Here is a 25,589-nt window from a genome sequence, read left to right as displayed (position 1 = left end):
GCTTAAGCCAGTGGTAGCGATGCCTAGATCTTTGCAGAATTACTTCAGCTCCTTGTGACTGTAGTCTTCCATTTTCTCCTGGAATTCTGTGCTCATGGTCGCAGTGGGTTTTTCTGGGTAGCGAGTGAATCACTCTCTGTACGATCTGCGTGGGCTCGGATCCCACCGCTGCCACCAATGTTAGAAAGGCGACCCGGGGGAGGCAGAAGATGTCTGACTGACCACCCCTAGGTCCGCCCCTCCGTCGAGAAGTAGCCGAGCGTTACCGAGAGGCCTCCTGAATGAGGGCCCCCTCTTAGGATCGTACAGCAGAGTAATCACCACACTACAAACGGACACCACACAGGAGGTCAAGTTCTCAAGCTTTTATAAGTAATAACGGTTGTGGGTTCTTGGCAGTATATACAGCTGGATCGAGGGATCCGTAAAGTCTCGGACAAGGAGGGTAAGGTAGCGGGACAGTCTTACTCTGGGCGGAGGAAGGGATACCCTACGCACAGCTCTCAATCCTCGAGCTGGGGGGTTCCGAGAGGTTCGAGCCGCGGCAGCGCCAGCAGGCTTGCAAGGTGGTTTAGCAAGGTAGGCCGCGGCAGCGCCAGCAGGCTCTCGGATGGTTCAGCAAGGTAGGCTGCGGCAGCGCCAGCAGGCTCTCGATGGTTCAGCAAGGTAGGCCGCGGCAGCGCCAGCAGGCTCTCGGATGGTTCAGCAATGGTGTTGGGGCGTGCAGGGTCGGGCAGAAGGGGCCGCCCGAGGTCCGGAGGAGGGCTGATGTCGTCCTGGGCCCGCCATGCGGGAGGGGTAGGACCACGCCATGAGGCCGGGTCCAACAACACGGGGATAAAATGCTGCTTTCCTCTGTTCAATCTAAGATCCTGTTGTAGATGACACGGCCCAAAATCTTTAAGGTCTTATCAAGTAAAGAGATCGGTCTGTAATTAACAGGGTCCGATCTATCGCCCTTTTTAGGTGAGGGACGTAGCTCTCACTGCGAAGCAGTGAGGGGAGGAGTCCGGAAGAATTAATGTTTTGGAGTTAGGGGCTTTGAACCCGCCTCTCTCCTCCATTCTCCTCCATTGGCTGGCTTCCTAAACGGAGGCCAGCCATTGGAGGAGAAGGGAATCACTCCAATAAAGCCCCGTCTCTTTCGGATTCGGGGGCGTGTTTTTTGCTTTCTTTAGCCCTGTGACGTCATCCGTCACTCAAAACGCCAAACACACGCCCCGAATCCGAAATTTTCGGAAGCTTTGTGGCCGCCATTTTGGTTCCCCTGTTGAAGAGTCCTCATCTCTGCTTTCCTTGTCTCCCCAGTCAGTCGGAGCTCCGGTGCAGTTCGGGGTCATATTTCCGCATCCCTGGCTCACGTCGGTCCCCCGCGATCCTCCTTCCAAGCTCCCTTCTGTCCTTACCTCTGTGGATCGAGTGTGCCTTCCCTCCCAAGAGCATGCACGGCGAGAAGCACTAGCCTGCAGCGCCGCCATTTCAGCGTGTGATGGACTGCATGCTGTAAAACAGTCTTTATACCCCGGCCGGGAGCTTACTTTAAAAAATCAGCCACTTCAATCATGCGCCTCTCGCTCCTTCCGGCTATGCCCGTAGCAGACACTTCAATGCACCCGCGGACCCCTCCACCCACCACCCCCTGCGCCTGGTTGCAGTTGGGAAATGGAATGGGGGAGGCGGGGTCTGCGGGTGCATTGAAGGGCCTGCTGCGGGCATAGGCGAAAGGAGCGAGAGGCGCAGGATGGCACCACGGGTGAGTGCCCCACTGTAACCCCCAGCTTATTTTGTCCTGGTCCACATGTTCTCATCGGGCAGACAGGAAATCCAACCTGACTTGGGGCACGTGTGACGGGGTCACGCGCTGCCTTCCCACCTTCTGTACTGCACTTTCTCATGCGAGAAGGTCTCAGCGAGGAGGGTGGGGCCTAGACTCTCCGCGTGGGTGGTGGTTAAAGTGCTCCTACACCTTTCATGAGTTGTTTTAAAAATTGTTTTCTATCCTGTGTTGTTTTGGAAGTGCTGTGAATATGCTGTGGTTTGGTTAATTTGAGGGCAGCGCAGAAACAAATAGTCACTGTTTACCCAAAAGAAAACTAACAAACGTGCCCTAGTGACCTTAACACGCAGGCCAAGCGAGAAACTCCGACTCCTTCCCACCAAGGTTTGGTCAATGTTGTTAGAATCCTTTGAACATGAAATAATTGTATCTGCATAGCGCCTTGAATGGCCCACCGATCGGCGCTGCGAATTGGAATGCCATTATCGATTGGGAAAATAAAGTCATGAGTGTTATTAAAGCCGTCACTTCGGAAACAGAATTGAGTCACTCGGGTGGAGTCGAGCAGCTAGCTGGAAGATATTTTGAGGTGTGTCGGTCAGCATATTTGTTTTCAGTAGCCACTATCGTTAGCACAATTGAACGTGTTTCACAGCGCATCACGTTCATTGACATCACAACTGACAATTTACATTGCTGTAAAACAGTCTTTATACCCCGGCCGGGAGCTTACTTTCAAAAATTAGACACTTCAATCCTGCGCCTCTCGCTCCTTTCGCCTATGCCCGCAGCAGGCCCTTCAATGCACGCGCGGAACACACACCCCCCCCCCCCCCCCCCCCCGTGCGCCCATTTGCAGTTGGGAAATGGAATGGGGTAGGTGGGGTCTGCGGGTGCATTGAAGTGCCTGCTGCGGGCATAGGCGAAAGGAGCAAGAGGCGCAGGATGGCGCCACGGGTGGGGGGTGCAGACCCAGCTGGGGCCAGGTGGGGGGGGTGTCGTCTGTGTTTAGCTACAGTGCTTAGGCAGTGCCCGCGAGCACCTTGAGTGTCCCCCTCTTGCTTGCTGTGTGCAGGGTCCTCGCAGAGTGGCTGTCATGAACCCCCAGCAGCAGCAGATGGCCGCCATCGGGATGGACAATGAGTTGAGTCACCTGTAGGACTTCAGTGTGGTAAGCTATCCTTCTTCGAGGTCTTCTGCTTATGGCTTCTCTTGCACGGTAAAGCGAGCATCCCGGCGGGGCCTGCCCTCTCATGGCTAGACTGCAACACTTTAATGACTTTAGAACTGCCGGGGTCAATTGGTTTAGAAGGGAGGGGGGATCGTCTGACACTAAAATAATAATCTCATTGGCTTTCTTGTGTTAAATTGCCCTTTTTATTGTATTGACAATTATACAGCGCCTTCTCACTCCTTAAGGTGCTCGAAGCGGTGTATCGTGTTTTTTTCCCTTCTATTTTCATGCAAGTGCTTAAAACAGACCAAATCTAGCAGGCTTCGGCAGTCTGCAGCTGCGGCGCCTCTGTTTAGAAGGCTGAGCACAATGGATGTATTTATTTTACTGCTGTAAATCTTTCAAACAACGCAGCAACATTATAAGAGCTGCCTGTCATACTTGTGTTTACGTTTATATACATGACCCCGTTTTGCAGCAACACCTGAACATATTTAATTTTCTGTCATTAAGTGTGGCAGCGTATGCGTATTTTCCGGCATAATCGCCATTCTAAATATAGACACCTGTAATGGAAATATTGAACGCAACCCAAAAAACCCCAAAACAACCCTAAAAAACGCCATTCTCTTCCAAACCTGCAACAGAGCACGTGACAGAACTATGTCCAATTGCGAACATGTACAGGTTGCTACCACAATACAAACTACAATGGCCGATTCGGTGGGGCTAAGATTATTGCCCCCTGTAAGGTCCTTAGGAGCAGGGCCGGACTGGCTACCGGGCATTTTGGAATGCTGCTGAGCTGGGGGCTGATTTCGTTGATGTGGACCTGGGTGTGCTGAACGAAATTCGTTTTGCTTTGTTTATTTCAAAGCACATGCAGGTCTCCATCAACGAAATCAGCCCCCATCGCAGTGAAATAGGCCCCCAACTCAGTAGCATTCCAAAACGCCCAGTAGCCAGTCCGGCCCTGCTTAGGAGACATTTTATTCTCTTGCAAACAGCCTGGTTTATGTGTCATCTTGACGTGTTTTTATCCCTCCGCTCGGTATAGCTAATGACCAGTGTCATGGTTTAATCAGGAAGCACCAGAATGTGTTGTGTATGAACTATTTAATTATTTATTAGGTTTTTTTTGTTTGTCACACGCAAGGTCTAAGTTTCTCCAGAACACTGTACATAAGGCAAAAAAGAGCATGTTAGATGAAACTCTGAAATTAAAGCCGTTGATTGCCTAATTGTCATCTTGATGCCAGTGGGCCTTGGGTTCATTAGCCATGCTATGCTGCCGCTATGCCTTCTGGGACAAAGTTACAGTTTGGTAGAAAAAGGAATGTTCGAGGCCTTGCGCAGGGTTGGACCCAGGCAGTGGAGAGTTTATTTACCTGGGAAGCAGATGTACCATGCTAAGGTGCAGAGCAGGGTTTGCGACACGATGAAAGAATTTGTGAGTCTGACTCTCCTATATGCATTTTATGGGGTGTTTGGTGCTCAATGTCCTGGGCACTTGTGATTTGTTTGTCCTGCCATGCTGCACGCTCCATTAGAGACACAGTATACCATTACACATTGTACTTGCTTGCAGGTAGATTTTCTGACCACAAAATGTGTTCTAGTTCGATGTTGCAATTAGAATGGAAGCAGACCCTTTGCATTTTAACAATGGTTAGTTGGCATGCACAAAACATGACATTTCCACATGTTAGAGAATATATTTATGGACCGGAGTTAATGGCCCAAAAAATTATATATTTGAAGATTCTGTTTTTCAGCTGATGTGGACACAGCATCCTGCTCAGACGGTGCTGTTGTGTGCTACATGGTATTTACACTCTTCACACGGCCACATCGGGTGATGAGACATTTTTGCACGATGAACAGCCATGTGATTTGGAACACCTTACAGGTAGCTTTCCAGGTCATCGGTGGTAGCTCTGCACTGTTGGAACTCAGTGCGGTGTTTTCAGCTTCCATGGGAGGCAGCATCGGGTACTTTTGGTGGTTCTGTTGGAGTTGTTAACTGTAGTTCCTGAGCTGCTTTGACAAAGTCAACTCTCAAAAGCCACACCCAACCTTAATGGCTCATGCCCAAACCCTATTGAATCACACTTTCAAAACATTACAAGTTTGCCAGGCCTTTGTAGGCCAGTGCACCTTCCTGTCTCTCTCACACTCTCTCTCTCTCTCACACTCTCTCTCTCTCGCACACTCTCTCTCTCTCTCACACACTCTCTCTCTCACACTCTCTCACACTCTCTCTCTCACACTCTCTCACACTCTCTCACACTCTCTCTCACACTCTCTCACACTCTCTCTCACACTCTCTCACACTCTCTCTCACACTCTCTCTCACATTCTCCCACACTCTCTCTCACACTCTCTCACACTCTCTCTCACACTCTCTCTCACACTCTCTCTCTCTCTCACACTCTCTCTCTCACACTCTCTCTCACACACACTCTCTCTCACACACACACACTCTCTCTCTCACACACACTCTCTACTACTCAACATTACTCACTCATAATTAGTCACTCTATGCTACTCACTCTACTACTGAAACTAAAAATACACTTTGTATATGTAAGGGTGTGGCTGTGCATGTAAATGTGTGTGGCTCTAGGACTCTTTACTACTCACTCTCTCACTATTTAATACTCACTCTTTCACTTTTTACTACCCGCTCTCTAATACTCTCTTTACTAATAACTCTCTCCTACTCACTAACAACTACTCACTCTACTACTCTACTACTTACTCTGTGTGTGGGTGCTAATGCAATAGGTCTCGCATATGCAAGCGATTAAGCTATTGGCAATATAAATGACAATGCCATTTATTTATGATTTAAAAAAAGAATTAAAAAAATGTCATGAGCAATGCCAATAGCTCTACCTTTAATAATGCCAAGACCATTGCATTGTAAATGCTTGTTATATATTGGGACGAATACACTAGTTCTCCATGTTTCAGGCATAGATGCTTGGGGTAAGCTATTAAAAACATTCACAAAGATTGGGGCCCATAATTCAGGTTTCCATTTTATAATATCTATGGGTAACCCATCTGGACCTGGGGCCTTGTTGCCAAGGCTCTGTGCAATTGCCTATTCTACCTCCACCAAAGTTATCTGTAGGTTACCAGTCTGTTCCTGCACATAGTGATTCAAATTATGTGCTGGTGAAGCATAGATTTTGGAGCAATGGTTTTCCCAGGAACTACTAGCAACAGTGCAGCTGATTGGTGTTAGCTGTTGGCCCATATTTCGCAGATCTCTTACAGCGGACCAAAATAAATTACCAGACTTCGCAGCTGCTATCTCTGCAAGGACTTCCCATCGTTCTCCTAGAAGAATGCCCTTCCGCTCATTTATTGTTATTTTATAAGCTTTCCTTGCTGCACTAACATATCCCCTACTTCTAGGTATAGCTGTTAGGGCCTTGTGCAGTCTCCTATTTGCTTCAGAGCAGCTGTGGTCAAACCATCTTGGGTCTTTTGGACCCTGGGATAATGGCACTGATAAAAGGGATCTAATCACGGTACATATTTTAGTAAAATCTTGAATTACATTAGGGCCTCGAGCTGTTATCAATAGACAGGAATTAATTAGTGTCTGATGCCCTGTTAATAGGGACTTAGTTATTTCCCCACTATCTATCCCTTTCCACTTTAGTCTCAGTTTATCTATTGAGGGGGTTATATCCTTTGCCCCTTGTATAGTAGCATACACAGGCCGTTGAGCTAATCTTAGGGTCACTGTCAAGGGATTGTGGTCCCCGAAGTCTGTTATTACGACCTCTGTAGCCAATATACGGTCCGCCAGGCAGGGAGAAACAAAAATAAAATCTATAGTTGAAACACTATCTCTGCTTCTATGTGTTGGTGCCAGCTGAGTTGTGGGGTGTGGGCCTAGATCCATTGCATTACTAAAAATGTGTTCACTAAGAAAGGATCTCAGTTCTAATCCCCTCCGAACAGCTGGATCTGCCTGACGTGCACCTATGTTTTGAATGTCTTTTGGGAGCTTAGCATTAAAATCCCCCCCCCAAAAAGATCCCCATGCCCTCACCTGAGCCCTGAGTTTCCTCCAATTTGGAAATAAATTTGAAAAGCGCTATAAAATTCTTGTTTGGAATGGAATAGAAATCGTTGTTATAAAAATGTATTAAATAAAAAGGGACTTGACGCTTATATTCATTTACTTGTATGTTGGGATTGTTGGTATTTATAACCTTAAGACTCCCACCGCCTGCCATACTGATCCCAATAAGTAAGCCCCCTACTGCCCGACCAAAATTTGACCTGGTAGCCACTATACTATGGCAATGGAACCCTTCTATATGCAAATCATAAGGTGCCAATGTTTCCTGAAACATTATTATATCCTGCGAGGAAAGTAGGCGTAACCATTCTTTATCCACTAGCCTTGGCTCAAGACCGGCAACGTTCCAACTAAGGATTCTAGGGTCAGAACCTTTATTACTTGGGATATTGTTCTGAGGTGCCTTAGCTGTTGAGCCACCGCTGGTTTTATCATGGCTAGTGCCAACCTTTGCCTGCCTCTGGAGATCAATGAGGATCATTAGTAACTGTGTGTTACAAGTCCCCTGAAGTTCTTGCTCCTTACTAAGTGCCGGTGAGTGGGAACAAGAGGGGGCTAATAATACATTATCATTTATCATTCTACCTAACAGTCAGTCTTGTGAGTCTAGATTAGAAAGAGCTGTTTCAAACCGATTTGATGTTGGTACATTGTACTCATACCTCTCTTGGTTAGGGGCGCTAGTTGGTTGTTGGGATCTAATAGTAGGTAGAAGTGGTTGAGACCGATAGAAAAAACCTAAGGGTAGAATGTGTATCCCTTCGCTATCCATGTGCCTTGTTCTCGCTCTCTCCAAGATGTTATGTACTATTCCTTTTGAGGCAAAGTTTAATATTATACAATCACCTCTGCTAGATTTAGTTAGTCTGCCTATCCATGGGACCCTTCTTACCATTTTAAATTCCTGAAACAGACAGCTCCCCAATCCCGTCTTAGGGGTCCATTAGGATGTCGGTCGGTGGGGCGGAAAAACAGCTTATTCCGCCCGCGAGCAGCGGAACTCACGTCCGCCACATTAGGATAGGTAAACATAGGTCATTTCCCGTCCGCCGCGGACCGACGTGCACCGCCATCAAAGTGCGCCCACCAACACGGCGGCGGGAGCCAATCGAGACTCTCCGCTGTGCCGAATGACGTCCGCCCCGCTCGACAAATTAGGATGGCCCAAACAAGCTGACGCACCACAGCGGAGACACCGCCCAGCCTGAGCAGGCGGAAACTCGACAGCAGCGCAAGATAGGCGAGACCCGGTCCTGACCGCCATGAACCCAGCCCTCCATATGCATCTGGTGATGTTCCTCCTACAACACTATTGTCAGATGGGCCACCGCGGACGCCGCCGCAGGTACGCAAATACACAAATGCAACTCACAACACACAGGTCGACACAGGGTCCAATCACCACACAGACACCCTGATGGGGGACACAACACATCCACACGGGCACCCACACATGACCCACCTCACAACAAGGCACCCCTCAGCATCTGGGACACACAGCGACCACTAACCAGCAGAAACGTCCCGGTCCCTGTCACGTCACCGCTGCGGTCAACACATGCGCACTATGCAGAAGATTGGGCCACTTCAAGGCATGGGCAGGCCACAAACACCACAGGGACACACAGCCCCCAACCACACAGCAACACACCCCACCAACCCACAGGCCAGGTGCCCATCCCGTGCACCCCATGCACACCAACAAGCACTGCAACAACAAGCACAATACACACCCTGCACCACACAACACACAACCAGGGAGACAGCGTGTTGGACCCGGCCTCATGGCGTGGTCCTACCCCTCCCGCATGGCGGGCCCAGGACAACATCGGCCCTCCAATCAGCATCGGGCAGCCCTTTTGCCCGACACTGCACGCCCCAACATTGTTGGTCCGGTCACCATCCCGGACCCCCACTACCGGCCTGGCTCCATCATGGGCCCCTCACGACCTAAGCACGAGGCCGCGCCCGACTCCATCTTGGGCCCACCACGTCCCGACCACGTGGCCTCGGCCCCGGCCCAGGTCCAGCGAAGCCCAGACATTGAGGCACCAAGATCCACCCAGGTGGTCGAGTGGCCACTCGACAGATCCCGGAGAAAAGGGAGTTTCGATGGCCCTCCAGCCGTCCCCGGACGCCTGGTTTCGATCGCCCTCCGGCCTCCCTGGGCGCTGGCTCCACCCCCATGCTGGGGGTCTGGACACCATCCTCCCGGCCTCTCTGACCCCCAGGCGCAAGGGTCCGGACATCAAAGGACTCCAGTCCTATATCTGGGCCAGCCCCGGAGTAGGACGCCAGTTGTATCCTGGACTGGAAGCCCTGCTGACGCTGTCACGGCCGACACCAGAAGAACTCATTGCCTGTAACCTGAAGAGACCCTGAGAGCCTGCTGGCGCTGCCGCGACCCACCTTTGCTGTACCATCCTAGGAGCCTGCTGGCGCTGCCGCGGCTGAACCATCTTGAGAGCCTGCTGGCGCTGCCGCGGCTGAACCATCTTGAGAGCCTGCTGGCGCTGCCGCGGCTGAACTATCTTGAGAGCCTGCTGGCGCTGCAGCGGCTGAACCATCTTGAGAGCCTGCTGGCGCTGCCGCGGCCTCCTCTCCGTTAAGACCACCTGTCGAGTCCTGCTGGCGCTGCCGCGGCTCGACCTCTCGGAACCCCCGGCTCGAGGATTGAGAGCTGTGCGCAGGGTAACCCTTCCTGTATCCATACCGAGACTGTCCCGCTACCCTGTCCCTTTTACGAGACTCTACAGATCCCTCGATCTGCCTGTATATACCGCTGAGACCCAGCAACCTTTATTCTTGATAAAGCCTAAGAACTTAACCTCTTGTGTGGTGTCCGTTTGTAGTGTTGTGGTTACCCTGCAGCCCGATCCTAGGAGAGGACCCTCACCCAGGAGGCCTCTCGATAACGCTCGGCTACTTCTCGACGGAGGGGTGGACCTAGGGGTGGTCAGTCAGACATCTTCTGCCTCCCCCGGGATCGCCTTTCTAACATTGGTGGCAAGCGACGGGATCCGAGCCGACGCAGATCGTACAGAGGGTGATTCACTCACTACCGAGAAAAACACACTACAACCATGACTACGCAAGAGACAAGACCGACTACGGAATTCCAGAAAGAAAAAATGGAAGATTACAGTCACAAAGAATTAAAACAATTCTGCAAAGATCTGGGCATCGCTACCACTGGGCTAAGCACCAAGGAAGACTTTAAATCAGCTCTACAAGCATGGGTGGACACCGATGAGACACCACCCCGGAATGAAGACAACCCGGGCCCGAGCGGACGCCCGGAGACCGACACGACCCCAGCGGGGGAGAGACCCGCCAATCCAGGCACGAGCCCCCACGAAGACGCCCGAGAGCAAGAGAGGAACCGGCTCCACGAGTTGGAGCTCGCCCGACTCTGGTTGGATGGAGAACTACAGCTGGAGGAAAGGAAAATCGCAGTCGAGCAACTACGGCTAGAAGGAGACCTGGAAGAGAAGAGAAGACAAAGAGACCTCGATGAAAAGAGACTCATGCTTGAGCATGAGCGCGGCCTAAAAGAACTAGAACTCAAGGCCAAAACGAATGATGCCAACGCCTCCGGGGGCAAGACCTCGCCCCCGCCCTTGGACACAAAGGTGCACATACCCAAGGATGTCGTCAAGGAATATTACAAGAACGACGACATCCAACAGTGGTTCAAAGCCTACGAGGTCGCCATGACCGCCCATCGAGTACCCCTCAAGGACTGGGGCGCCGGCCTGTGGGGGAAGTTCGTCAATGAGGGGAGAGACGCCCTGCTAGAGCTCCCCGATGCCGAGATGACCTCGTACGAGCACATGAAAACCGCTCTCCTCACTCGCTATGGACTCACCCCCGAGATGTACCGGCAGCGATTCCGAGACTGTAAAAAAATCCCCGGTACCACTTGGGTGGAATACGTGAACTTTTACAGCAGAGCCTTCGAGGGGTGGATCAAAGGCAGCAAGGTCACCACCTACCAGCAGTTGGTCGACCTCATTATATGGGAACATCTGTCCAACAACTGCTTCATCGAACTCCGGCAGCACCTCCTCGACAGCAAACTGACTGAGCCCCGAAAACTCGCTGTCGAGGCGGATAGATGGGTGAGCACCCGAGTCCCCCGGAGTCCGATGGGAGACTACGGCCGGGGATCCCCGGGGATCCAGCGACCACGGGGCGGCGGAGGAGGCCAGAGCAGGGGACGAGACACCCCCACGGGGTCCTCCCCTACCTCCACTTCACCAGCCCTGGGCCGAAGGGGGGTTCCCCTAGCCCGACCCGGGCCCCGCCCGAATGTGACGTGCCACAGATGCCAGCGACAGGGTCACTACGCGAATGACCCCCTCTGCCCGATGAACCAGCGACCCGGCACCACCGGTCCTCCCAACCGCCAGATCGCGGCCGCCACCCTGGGAGAAGAAAGAGGCGAGGAAGACGACAACGACCACGAACAGGTCGAGTGGGAGCCCGCCGCCATGATCTTGGCATGCCTGGGTGATCGAGACATGGTCCCCCGAGACCCAATTCCAGGCAACACCCAGAAATATCGCCAATGCGTCACCATCAACGGCCGCTGGGCCGAAGCCCTCCGAGACACTGGAGCCAGCGTAACAGCGGTCCGACGCCACTTGGTGACCCCAGAGCAAATTCTCCCCAATATCATGTGCCCGGTGCGGACGGCGGACAACTCCGAGAGTTTGTGCCAGATGGCCCGCATCCCCTTCGAATGGGGAGGGGTGTCGGGTATGCTGAAGGTGACCGTCCGGGACGATGCCCCCGTGGACTGTCTCCTCGGGAACGACCTGGAAAGTTCCCCCTGGGCCAGCGTCGAGCGGAGAGAGCATCTGGGGATGCTAGGCCTTCCAGAGTGGGTCTGTGCGACCACCCGCCCCATGTCCGCCCGAGCCTTCGCCCCACCGGAGGATGCTCCGACCGAGGAACCAGAGTGGCCCGCACCGCCACCGGCCGCCGTCCCCGAGGACGCCGACCCTGAACCTGGCCCCCAGGGGCCCAACCATGAAGACCTCACCGAGCTTGGCCACCTTCCAGAACTAGCTCAATGGCGCCAAGAAGGTGGCCCCACCCGCGAACAATTCCGGCAGGAACAGAAAACCTGTCCCTCCCTCGAGGGAATCCGATAACAAGCCGCCACTCAAGCCGCTGGAGACCCCTCGGGGTCCCACTGGGTCTATTGGGACCACGACCTTCTCTACAGCGAGCAGAAAGTTGCCGAACTAGGGGCCAGCCGAGTACTGGTCGTTCCCCTCCGTTTCAGAGACTTCCTCTTGAACTTGGCCCACGATGTGCCCCTCGCCGGGCACCTGGGGCAGGATAAAACTTACAGCCGCCTGGTGACACATTTTTACTGGCCGAAGATGCGCAACGATGTGCACAACCACTGCCGATCCTGTCCGACGTGTCAAGCCAGCGGGAAGAGCGGGGGAAAAGTCAAGGCCCCACTCCAGCCCTTTCCTGTGGTCACCACCCCCTTCGAGAGAGTGGGGATCGACATCGTGGGGCCCTTGGACCCCCGCACCTCTCAGGGGCACCGCTTCATCCTCGTTCTGGTGGACCATGCCACCCGCTATCCTGAGGCCATTCCCCTCCGAACCATCACGGCCCCAGTAGTAGGCCGAGCCCTGATGGGGATCTTCTCCAGAGTCGGCTTCCCCCGAGAAGTCGTGAGTGATCGGGGTACAAACTTTATCTCCAAGCATATGCGATCCCTGTGGCAACAGTGCAGGGTCACATATAAGTTCACCACCCCGAATCACCCCCAAGGAAATGGACTTGTAGAACGGTTTAACCGAACACTGAAGGGGATGATCAAAGGCTTAGACGAGCCACTACGACGCAGATGGGACGTCCTGCTGCCCTGCCTCCTGTTTGCGTATCGAGAGGTACCCCAGAAGTCCCTGGGGTTCAGCCCCTTCGAACTATTGTATGGGCACCCGGTCCGAGGCCCCCTCAGCCTGGTCAAAGAAGGCTGGGAGACGGTTGTCCGGGGTGCCCCACCAGATGTCTACTAGTACCTCCTGACACTCCGCAACCAGACTCGGAAGTTCCGGGAACTTGCCGAGGCCAACCTCGAGGCCAGTCAGGAGGAGATGAAACGCTGGTATGACCAGAACGCCTCATCCATCGAATTCGAGCCGGGCCAGCAAGTCTGGGTCATGTCCCCGGTTGAACCTTGCGCCCTCCTGGACAAATGGACGGGGCCCTTCAAAGTGGTGGAGCGCAAGAGCCCCGTCACTTACCTGGTGGACCTGGAATCCCCCCGGAACCCCCTCCGGGTTCTGCACGCTAACCGGCTCAAGCCACACTTCGCCCGCACTGAACTAAGTCTGCTGCTAGCGACCGATGACGGAGCTGAAGACGACTCCGAACCCGTACCAGATCTCATGAGCATCACCGAGAAAGACGGCTCCATCGAAGGGGTCACACTCTCCTCTACCCTGACCCCAGAACAGCACCAAGACTGCGGGGAGATGCTGGGGCAATTTGCAGACCTATTTTCCCTCACCCCTGGAGTCACCCGGTGGTGTGTCCACGATGTGGACACCGGAGACAACCCGCCTGTAAGACACCGAGCTTTCCGAGTGCCCGACCGCGTTCGGGCCTGCATTCAGTCCGAAGTGGCCAAGATGCTAGCTCTGGGGGTAGTCGAACCCTCCGACAGTCCCTGGGCCAGTCCTGTTGTCCTGGTCCCTAAAGCCACCGTCCCTGGCACACCCCCGGAGCTCCGGTTCTGTGTTGACTACCGGGGGCTGAATGCAGTCACCTGGACCGACGCCCATCCCATCCCCCGGGCGGATGAACTGATCGATCGCCTGGGGGCCGCCAAATATCTCAGCATCTCCGACCTCACGGCGGGGTATTGGCAGATCGGCCTCACCCCTGGAGCACAAGAGCGATCGGCCTTCTCGACCCCTGATGGCCACTACCACTTCAAAGTGATGCCCTTCGGCATGAAAAACGCCCCGGCCACCTTCCAGAGACTCGTGAACCGGGTACTGGCCGGACTAGAAAAATTCAGTGCCGCCTATCTAGGCGACATTGCGGTGTACAGCCGCCACTGGGGTGAGCACCTGACCCACCTCCGGGAGGTCCTGTCGGCCCTCCGGCGGGCCGGACTAACAATAAAGGCCAGCAAGTGCCAGATCGGCCAAGGGTCCGTGACGTATCTGGGACACCAAGTGGGGAGCGGCCTGGTGGCTCCCCTCCAGCCAAAGATTGACACCATCCGGGCCTGGGAGCCCCCGATCACCCAAACAGCCGTCCGAGCCTTCCTGGGGCTCACAGGATACTATTGGCGCTTCATAAAAGACTATGGAAGCATTGTGGGGCCCCTCACAGAACTGACCTCCAAGAGGCTACCCCAGAAGGTGAGCTGGACCCCAGAGTGCCAAACAGCCTTCGAGGCTCTAAAGACTGCCATGTGCACCGCCCCTGTGCTCCAGGCCCCCGACTACAGCCGAGAGTTTGTGGTCCAAACCGACACCTCGGAGCACGGCATTGGGGCGGTCCTCTCACAAGTGAACCCTGAAGGAATCGACCTTCCCGTTGCCTTCATCAGCCGGCGGCTGCTGGCCAGAGAACAGCGCTGGAGCACCATCGAGAGGGAAGCATTCGCCGTTGTGTGGGCACTAAAGAAGCTCCAGCCCTACCTCTTCGGCACCCACTTCCGGGTCCAGACCGACCACCGGCCCCTGCGGTGGTTGATGCAGATGCGGGGAGAAAACCCGAAACTGTTGCGATGGTCCATCTCCCTGCAAGGGATGGACTTCACAGTGGAGCATCGCCGTGGCAACGACCACGCCAATGCTGACGGCCTGTCCCGATTCTTCCGCCTCAGCGAGGAGAATCCCCAAGAAGATGGGTGACTCTCCCCTGCCTTCAGCTGGGGGGGACGCGTGTTGGACCCGGCCTCATGGCGTGGTCCTACCCCTCCCGCATGGCGGGCCCAGGACGACATCGGCCCTCCACCCAGCATCGGGCAGCCCTTTTGCCCGACACTGCACGCCCCAACATTGTTGGTCCGGTCACCATCCCGGACCCCCACTACCGGCCTGGCTCCATCATGGGCCCCTCATGACCTAAGCACGAGGCCGCGCCTGACTCCATCTTGGGCCCACCACGTCCCGACCACGTGGCCTCGGCCCCGGCCCAGGTCCAGCGAAGCCCAGACATTGAGGCACCAAGATCCACCCAGGTGGTCGAGTGGCCACTCGACAGATCCCGGAGAAAAGGGAGTTTCAATGGCCCTCCAGCCGTCCCCGGACGCCTGGTTTCGATCGCCCTCCGGCCTCCCTGGGCGCTGGCTCCACCCCCCTGCTGGGGGTCTGGACACCATCCTCCCGGCCCCTCTGACCCCCAGGCGCGAGGGTCCGGACATCAAAGGACTCCAGTCCTATATCTGGGCAAGCCCCGGAGTAGGACGCCAGTTGTATCCTGGACTGGAAGCCCTGCTGACGCTGTCACGGCCGACACCAGAAGAACTCATTGCCTGTAACCTGAAGAGACCCTGAGAGCCTGCTGGCGCTGCCGCGGCCCACCTTTGCTGTACCATCCTAGGAGCCTGCTGGCGCTGCCGCGGCTGAACCATCTTGAGAGCCTGCTGGCGCTGCCGCGGCTGAACCATCTTGAGAGCCTGCTGGCGCTGCCGCGGCTGAACTATCTTGAGAGCCTGCTGGTGCTGCCGCGGCTGAACCATCTTGAGAGCCTGCTGGCGCTGCCGCGGCCTCCTCTCCGTTAAGACCACCTGTCGAGTCCTGCTGGCGCTGCCGCGGCTCGACCTCTCGGAACCCCCGGCTCGAGGATTGAGAGCTGTGCGCAGGGTATCCCTTCCTGTATCCATACCGAGACTGTCCCGCTACCCTGTCCCTTTTACGAGACTCTACAGATCCCTCGATCTGCCTGTATATACTGCTGAGACCCAGCAACCTTTATTCTTGATAAAGCCTAAGAACTTAACCTCTTGTGTGGTGTCCGTTTGTAGTGTTGTGGTTACCCTGCTGCCCGATCCTAGGAGAGGACCCTCACCCAGGAGGCCTCTCGATAACGCTCGGCTACTTCTCGACGGAGGGGTGGACCTAGGGGTGGTCAGTCAGACATCTTCTGCCTCCCCCGGGATCGCCTTTCTAACACAGCCACTGCAGGAGTGGCTGACAAGGAACACACAACACCACTGCCACACACACTCAAGGCTCACAATACTTGCCAGCACACACACACACACACACACACACAAACACACACGCTGGGTGTAGCCACAAACACCACACACAAACAGGGATGCCCCAACCGATGCCTGCACAAGAACAACACACAAACAATACAGGAACACATACTGAACTCAAACACAAACACACATACCCTGTCATCCAAACTGGGGAAAATCAATGGGAGCACAGACACAACAGGAGTACACAACAACATCACCCAGGAAATAAATACACACACCATAATAGTAAACACACAAGAAGTGCATCTGGACCAACACACACAGCCACATCAAACCCATCACAGATGCACATGAAACCTCAATCACCAAACACCACAAGACAACAGGGGATGTACATCAGGCAATGCCAAGGCCACATACACACAGCACACAGCACCGCCTGCACGACAAGCATTGTCTGCATAGCAGGCATGATTGACACAACCGCATCACACACCACAAATCAGCATTGCACAAATACAAACCACACCCAGGAACTGAAGCTATACCACACCCTACATCCAAACATCCAACACAACAACTACACATACACCACTCTGGGAGACAAGAGCAAAGCCACCTCCACCACAGCACTGGCCAGCACACACAGCTGAAGTGCACATGACCACTACAGAATGACCATTAGCACTAGGACAGCACACATAAACCATTTGGGGCAATGTTCAGAGAGGAAAAACACATATGGGCCAAGAACAGCACCACAAAGCACAAGCCCACATATGAAGTAATGGGGAGGCACACACACATGGAAACCAAGGGGAAAGCTGACATCTAAGTTAAACAGCCTGCATGTCAGTAGCAGACATGTAAGGGGTGTACCACACACAAATAGAGGGACGGAACACCCACAATGGCCAAGCACAAGTGGCACACATAGGGGATGGCCTAAAACCACTCACACCATGCCATACAGGAGTTGAAAAACCAACATGACAAACACAAACACAATGCCAATGTGGAGCAGCAGGGCCACACAGTTCACATAAGAACACCCAAGACACATTGAGGACCAATCAAACACAACACTGATGTGCAACTCACACACTTCGTACACTCCAAAGTGACAAACACAACAAGGAGGAGTCTTACCCAACACCATGGATACACCTACACACAGCACAGTGCACTACAAACAGCTCACACAAGGGCATACAATCCTCTACCCAGGGCAAGACAAAACAAACAACAGGCATACAACTCCTGGGTGACACATGTGTGTCTCACACAATACAGGGGCACACACACATCCACTAAAAACTGACACCCTTCACACTGCACACCTCTGCTACACCCAACACCACGCATCACATGTAGGCCATGGCACCAGGACCAAGGCCCAACACAAGGTGACCATACACATACAAGGCTGGGCACACAGAAAGCAATCCACATACATACTACATTACATATCCCAGCCAGCTTCGAAACATCTGCACAGCATCACACCCTGTGCTGGCAGTGTCCCCCAACCACACATGTGAACAGTGCAGGCAACAACAGCAAATCACTAACAAGATTACTGCATGCCAGGTAAAATAGCCATCACAGATCACACAATTTGCAAACTCAGAATGGACTTAAGACCCTGTCACCCCTTCCCAAAATTATGATGGCTGCAAAGAGCCTTGCAATGTTGAAGTGATACATGGAGCATGGTGCACAGGCAATCAAATGCGAACACAAACAGAACTTTAATCAGCAAGGACATCGACAAAACACGCACCAGAAGTAACTGTATTTATTCACATATTGCACAGATGCAGCGGTACAACAATAGTAGACAACAGCAAGGCTCAAAATGATGCAAAAATTAAATATACCATACACAGGTGAAACACAAACAGGAAGGCCAGTGTCCAAGGCAGGGGAGAGTACAGCAGAGTAACGGGCCAGTGTCCAAGGCACATGTGAGAGCACAACACAGCAGAGCAACAGGGCCAGTGTCCATGGCAGGGGAGAGGCCAACACAGCAGAGCAACAGGGCCAGTGTCCATGGCAGGGGAGAGGCCAACACAGCAGAGCAACAGGCCAAGTGTCCATGGCAGGTGAGACAGCAAGTACATGAGAGGCTGCACAGGGGAGAGTACAGCACAGCAGAGCAACAGGGCCAGTGTCCATGGCAGGTGAGACAGCAAGTACATGAGAGGCTGCAGAGGGGAGAGTGCAGCACAGCAGAGCATCAGGGCCAGTGTCCATGGCAGGTGAGACAGCAAGTACATGAGAGGCTGCACAGGGGAGAGTACAGCACAGCAGAGCAACAGGGTCAGTGTCCATGGCAGGGGAGAGGCCAACACAGCAGAGCAACAGGGCCAGTGTCCATGGCAGGGGAGAGGCCAACACAGCGGATCAACAGGGCCAGTGTCCATGGCAGGTGAGAGGACAACACAGCAGAGCAACAGGGCCAGTGTCCATGGCAGGTGAGACAGCAAGTACATGAGAGGCTGCACAGGGGAGAGTACAGCACAGCAGAGCAACAGGGCCAGTGTCCATGGCAGGTGAGACAGCAAGTACATGAAAGGCTCCACAAGGGAGAGTACAGCACAGCAGAGCAACAGGGACAGTGTCCATGGCACATGTGAGAGCACGACACAGCAGAGCAACAGGCCCAGTGTCCATGGTTGTAAACAATAGTCAGGACTAGCACACCTGTATGAGGCACAGGTGCATGAGGGGGATGTCAACTCACTCCTGGAAGTCATGCAGACTTGGACCTGGCTGTGTGTTGGTGACAGCAGGACCACTTAAGTGGGGTGACAGAGCCCTAGGTGCTGTGGGGCTAGCAGTGGCGTGGCAAGCTGGAGAGCTGTGTGGACCAGGTGGCATAGTGGGCATAGTGACACGTGGAGGTGTAGTCATGCAGACTCCTGACACAGTGTGGGTGGGAGAGGTTGGAGGGGTGCCCTTCCACTTTTTGGGAATATGAATTGGCTTCCCTGTCTTGGGGTTGATGGGAAGTGCTGATGACCCAACAGGCACACACACCAACTGTCCCACATCAGGTGCAGACACTGGCACTACCTCTGGTGATGTGCTTGATCCTGCGGAACGCTTGGTCTGGCTACGCCTCAGGTCCTCCTTCCCCTCTTTTCCTGGTGTACCCCCTACAGTGCCCTGCTTTGCCTTTTTCACAGGGGTGGTCTCCACAGTGCCCTGCTTTGCCTTTTTCACAGGGGTGGTCTCCACAGTGCCCTGCTTTGCCTTTTTAACAGGGGTGGTCTCCACAGTGCCCTGCTTTGCCTTTGTGCCAGAAGTGGTGTCTACAGTGCCCTGCTTTGCCTTTTTCACAGGGGTGGTGTCTACAGTGCCCTGCTTTGCCTTTGTGCCAGGAGTGGTGTCTACAGTGCCCTGCTTTGCCTTTGTGCCAGGGGTGGTGTCTACAGTGCCCTCCTCCACCTGCTTCAATGGACTCGGAATTGGGGTAGATGTGGTGGGTGGATATGTCCCTCTGCTCTTCCTAGGTGTACCCCTGATATGCAACACCTCCTCAGTGGACACAGACACTGCAAGGGTAGGTCTGTGTGAAGTTCCAGTGACAGGAGAGTCATCGTTTCAAGTTGGCCCGGATGGGCGGCCGCTCCTTCCGGTACCTCGCAGCTAATCTCTGGAATGCTTTACCCTCCCAAATTCGTGGTCTCAATGACCTGCTGTCATTTAGAAAGGCCATAAAAACCCACCTCTGCTGCTAAACCATCTATGTGTGTGAATTCTAGGTTTCCATCTGCTGTGGCTTACTTTCCTTTCTTTCTTTAAAGCGCCGGGACGCCCCTTTGCTGGGGCAGCCGTGCGCTATAAAAGACCTTATAACATAACTTAACATTTGCTGGTGATGCCTCTGCCGCATGTGAGCCTGATGTCAGCCTCATTGATCGCTTGGCCTTGGTCTTCCCTGACTGGCTCTTGTCTGTGCATTGTGGGGTGGCCCTCCTCTTCAGTGGGGATGGTGTCTGTGGGCGGGAGTGCCTGGGTTGTGTCTGTTGTGTGCTCCTTGTGCTGTATCTTTTTGGTGACGCAGGCGAACCGTGGTCACTGTCACCTGATGTGGCCACTGACTGGGGGGTGGACAAAGGCACCAGAGCTGCAATGGGATCATGTGCCTGTTGAAGGGCTGACGTCACTGTGGATGACAACGCCTGGACTGTACGGTGTAGCCCACCCACGTCAGAGTGTATGCCCTCCATGTATGCAACCACCTGGCCTAATTTCTTGTCATGGTCACTAAAGGCATTGAGCAGGGCGGTCTGGCCCACACAGAGCTGGCGTAGGAGCTCTACACACTCTGCACTGAGGGCAGCAGGGGGGACAGGTACAGGGGCAGCGGTGCCAGGTGTGAATGTCACTCGTCCCCTCTTAGTGACACGGATACGGGCAGCTCCTGAGGAAGTGGATGGGAGGGTGGGACATGGCCGCTGGGTTGTAGATGATGATGCAGACTCCTCATCCCCTGTGCCTGCCAACATGGATGCATCCCCGCTGGCATCAGATGATGTGCTACTCTGTGTCTCAGCCACGGATTCCTCCTGCATACTTCTGTCCCCCTCAGATGCGCTGGTGGGCTCTGTGTCACTGGCCTCCGCTGCAGCTGTAGTGCTACTCTCACCACCACTGGTTTCTGGCTCAAGTCCCTCCTTGGTCTCTTGTGAATCTGCATGAGGGAGAGAAACAGGGTTGTGTAAGTGTCATCATCTGGTCACACGAATTCAAAGCAATGCAGTACAGGAGAGGTCCAAATGTACATGGTAACCACCACACCCTGCAATCACTGTGCAGCTACACACAACATAGACCACAACAGTGCCTGCAACGCTGAAAATCTGCCATGAGTGAGCCATGTTGATGCCACACAGCACTACACCCTGCCCCTACATGAAGTGTGCCCCACACACAACCAGGCCTGCCAACACCTAGGGACATGATGAGGGTACAACACTTGTTACCACTAACTGACCTTCAGGGATCAGGAGGGGACAACACACAAACCTATTAGGACATCACAGTCCACAATGCCACGTAGGCCATAGCAAGCACCATGTGATAATCTGGGGCACATTATTTGCAGATGTTGGGGCACCAATGATCTTGGTGCAGGCAAAGTAGGCATACATGAATTCACACTCAGCAAGTGGACACTGCTGTTCACCCCATAATAGATCACCCACACCATTCCAATGCTGAATGACCATGTGGAGCCCAATACATCTGGCAATGGGAAAGTACAGCAGGAAGTATCTGCTCAGTAAGGCCAGGGTGGCATAATACCCGATACAAACACACATCACAGCAGCCACTCACATGACACAGCAAAGCACAGCAACACACGCACATCACATGGCTCACCGCTGCCACAGGCCCTGTACACATGCATCCACTCCAAGCAAAAGTCACGATCTCCAGATACTCACCAGTCCTGCCCTGCTTGCCATGCTCCTTCAGACGTGCATCCAGGTCTGGATGAGTCACTGCCAAGATGCGGGCCATCACTGGAGTCATGCTGCGCCATGCCAAACGCCCTGTGCGTGGTGGCATCCCCAATGTCATCTCAGCCACGGTTTTTGCAAGCCGCCTGATGTCAACCCACCTCTTGTGGCAGTGTGTGCGTCGGGGGTTGGATACCCCCAGGGCTCGCACCTTTGCGGCAATGGCCCTCCACACGGCCTTACGCTGGTTCACCTTGAGCTGCATGCATGAGAGGAAAGAAGGTTTAATGAGCAGTTCCACATTGTCACGTACCAACATCTATCAGTACACTAGCAAGACCCAGACTCAGGACCTATTGTAACCTCCCCCCCTCAATAACTGGGGGACCCCTCACAAGGGCAGTTTGCATGGCCCACACAGATGTGATTGCATGCACACATTGGGGCGTATAAGGTCCAGGATAATCTCACAAATGCAAGATGCATCAACATATTATGCATCGACAGAAGTGTGTAAGTCTGCAATTACACAGGGCACAGATGTGGCATATCTATTAATCATTGTGAAGGAAGTGGTGCAAGGAACATGTGAGTCTGGTGGTGTTTATCGTTTGTGTTGGAAGCCACTGCTCCGACTCCCTGGGTCACACTGAGTCAGACAACAGGGGCACACAGAAATACTCACACAATCAAGTAATGTCCTGGCACCTACATGGCAAACATTTGTTGGCTCTGTATGGCTGACAATGTAACACTCCCCACTCACACATACAGGTTCAGGCATGGAAAAGACTGACATTGTGACACACACACTCCCTCGCCCTGGAGACAGCTTGTCTGTCAGTGTTTGACACAACCCCACACCCTCTGGCATATACTGCAGCAGCACAACTACACGTCTGACACCCCCCTGCCCGACAGTTACCTTCATGGTGACTTACCACGACATTGGGGCCACCAAACAGCCTTGGGTACTGTGCCAGCACCTCTTCCACAAGGACCTCTAGCTCCTCGCTGGTGAATGGACTGGCACTGATCTTCTCTGTCCTTGCCATCCCTGCGGACATGGAACACCTGTGACGGAAGTGAGTGGTGAGGGGTCCCAGGCAGAAGGCTCAGGAGGCAGCAGCAGGAGAGGGTCCCAGGCAGCAGGCTCAGGAGGCAGCAGCAGGAGAGGGTTCCAGGCAGCAGGCTCAGGAGGCAGCAGCAGGAGAGGGTCCCAGGCAGCAGGCTCTGTGAGCTGTGGAAATGTGAGGCTCACTCCCACAAACTTATAGCCCCCTGGGATCATCTGTGAGCTGCAAAGCAGTACCAAAAGTTGTCCAGGTCTGCCTCTTTCAAAATCATCCAATGACCGCATATGCGCTGGCGGAGCACACCTTCCGCGACTTTCAAATGTGCATCATGCCACTGCGATCATCGCTCCCATTGGCTGTAGGCAATGCTCCATGGCGGTGATGGTCCGCGGGTGCCCAGGGTGCGCTACCGCGGTGGTGCATCATTCAAAATCATCCAATGACCGCCTACGCGCTGGCGTAGCACACCTTCCACGACTTTCAAATGTGCATCATGCCACCGCGATCATCGCTCCCATTGGCTGTAGGCAATGCTCCATGGCGGGTGCCCGGGGTGCGCTACCGCGGTGGTGCATCATTCAAAAACATCCAATGACCGCCTACGCGCTGGCGGAGCTTGCCCACCGCAATGTAGAACTGTCCATATGCCAATGGCTTCCGCACTTGTGAAGGGGGTGGTGCTGGTGTCACACTGCCGGGGACAGGCGGTAGGTACCGCGATTCATGTGGCGGAGCTTGCCCACCGCCATGTACAACTGTCCATATGCCAATGGCTTCCGCACTTGGGAAGGGGGTGGTGCTGGTGTCACACCGCCAGGGCAGGCGGTAGGTACCGCGATTCATGCGGCGGAGCTTGCCCACCGCCATGTACAACTGTCCATATGCCAATGGCTTCCACACTTGTGAAGGGGGTGGTGCTGGTGTCACACCGCCAGGGACAGGCGGTAGGTACCGCGATTTCCATTACCACTAATGGCTATGTCAATCCTGAAGAGTGTATCAGTACACAGCAGCAACATGGTAAAGGGCACATCATTGTACACACAATGCCATACTACCATGTCATCCATAGTTAAACGCACGTTATGTGTGACACACTTTGGTCTGTGCTCCCTGCCATGTTACTTATGCACTTAATGGCTGATGATGCTTGACACTCTTGAGCTGGTGTTCATGATGTTGAACAAATCCATTCGTTGTGGGTCAGTGATGACCTTCACAAGGCTTGTGTCACTGCATTGTATCGTATCAGACTGGTGCATTCACAACAGCTCATGCACACAACTGAACGTTTTCCTGATACTGTGATCATTGTGTTGATGGATGTGTGCAGAGTTTACATTTCTGACATTCTGAATTCTGAATTCATTGAATTCTGACATTGCACGCATTTTCCCCCTCCTGAGGCGGAAGCCGGGAGGTCTCCTATCTTTCCTGTATTTTAATTGCCGATTTTACTTGTCTTGCACTTGTTTTGTACTTTGCTCACACCTGAGTAAATAGGTGTGCTGAGACCCCCTGCGCTTAGTAGCGCCTTAGATTTATTCTCACCCCCTCCCTGTAGCTCCGGTCCTGCTCTCGGCCGAGTGTTGACGCCGAGGGCAGGGCGCCGGTTTTGGCGGCCATTTTGGGTCGGGCTGGGCTGGTGACGCGATTGACAGCGCTATAAAAGGCGTCTGTGTTAGTGTGCAGGTAATTCTGACATTGCACGCATTTTCCCCCTCCTGAGGCGGAAGCCGGGAGGTCTCCTATCTTTCCTGTATTTTAATTGCCGATTTTACTTGTCTTGCACTTGTTTTGTACTTTGCTCACACCTGAGTAAATAGGTGTGCTGAGACCCCCTGCGCTTAGTAGCGCCTTAGATTCATTCTCACCTCCTCCCTGTAGCTCCGGTCCTGCTCTCGGCCGAGTGTTGACGCCGAGGGCAGGGCGCCGGTTTTGGCGGCCATCTTGGGTCGGGCTGGGCTGGTGACACGATTGACAGCGCTATGAAAACAGACAGTGATGGCTCCGCGCAGCGGACGCGAACAGCGGACGCGCCGGACCTGCGCCGGAGTCGTGCCAGAGTCCTGCCCGTCTGCGCCCGTCCGCGCACGATCGAGCACAGGGCTCAGGAACTCTGGCACACACATCACCTATACTACTAATGATCTCCTAGCACTGAACTCTGACAGGCACAGTCTGTCTCCCACCATATGCGCCACTCTCAAGGAAAATAATATTCTCTGTATCCCCAGCCCTAAGAATTGCAGCCTTTTACTCCCTTTAAAATTAGCTACCCTCAATACTAGGTCACTACAGAAACACCATCTGGAAATCTTCACCCTCTTACAGGATGAGACTATCGACATTCTGACACTCACCGAAACTTGGTTGAGTGACACCTCCTCCCCGGATATCATAGCCGCCCTCCCTAGTGGGTATGATATGATCTGGCATAACCGTCCAGATGGGGCCCGAGGTGGCGGTGTAGCAACGATCTTTAAAAAACAGCTTACGGTGACTAAAATCCTAACTGAGACCATAAATGCCGTCGATTTATTGGGGATAAAAATCAACATGAATAATTCCTGTCTTATCATCTTAACAGTTTACTGCCCACCCCAAAGTACTCCAATGTTCAATGATCACTTTTTCCCTTAAAAGTGATGTATGCACACGTTATAAAAATATCGTGGTGACCGGTGATTTTAATGTCCACTGGGATAAAAGGGATAAAGATCTATTAGCTCAGAAACTGCAGATTTCCATGACCGCTCTTGGACTGGCACAAGTAGTGGA

The sequence above is a fragment of the Lissotriton helveticus genome, chromosome 7, assembly GCF_964261635.1.
Source record: "Lissotriton helveticus chromosome 7, aLisHel1.1, whole genome shotgun sequence".
Taxonomy (NCBI): Eukaryota; Metazoa; Chordata; class Amphibia; order Caudata; family Salamandridae; genus Lissotriton; species Lissotriton helveticus.
This window is presented reverse-complemented; position numbering follows the sequence as displayed.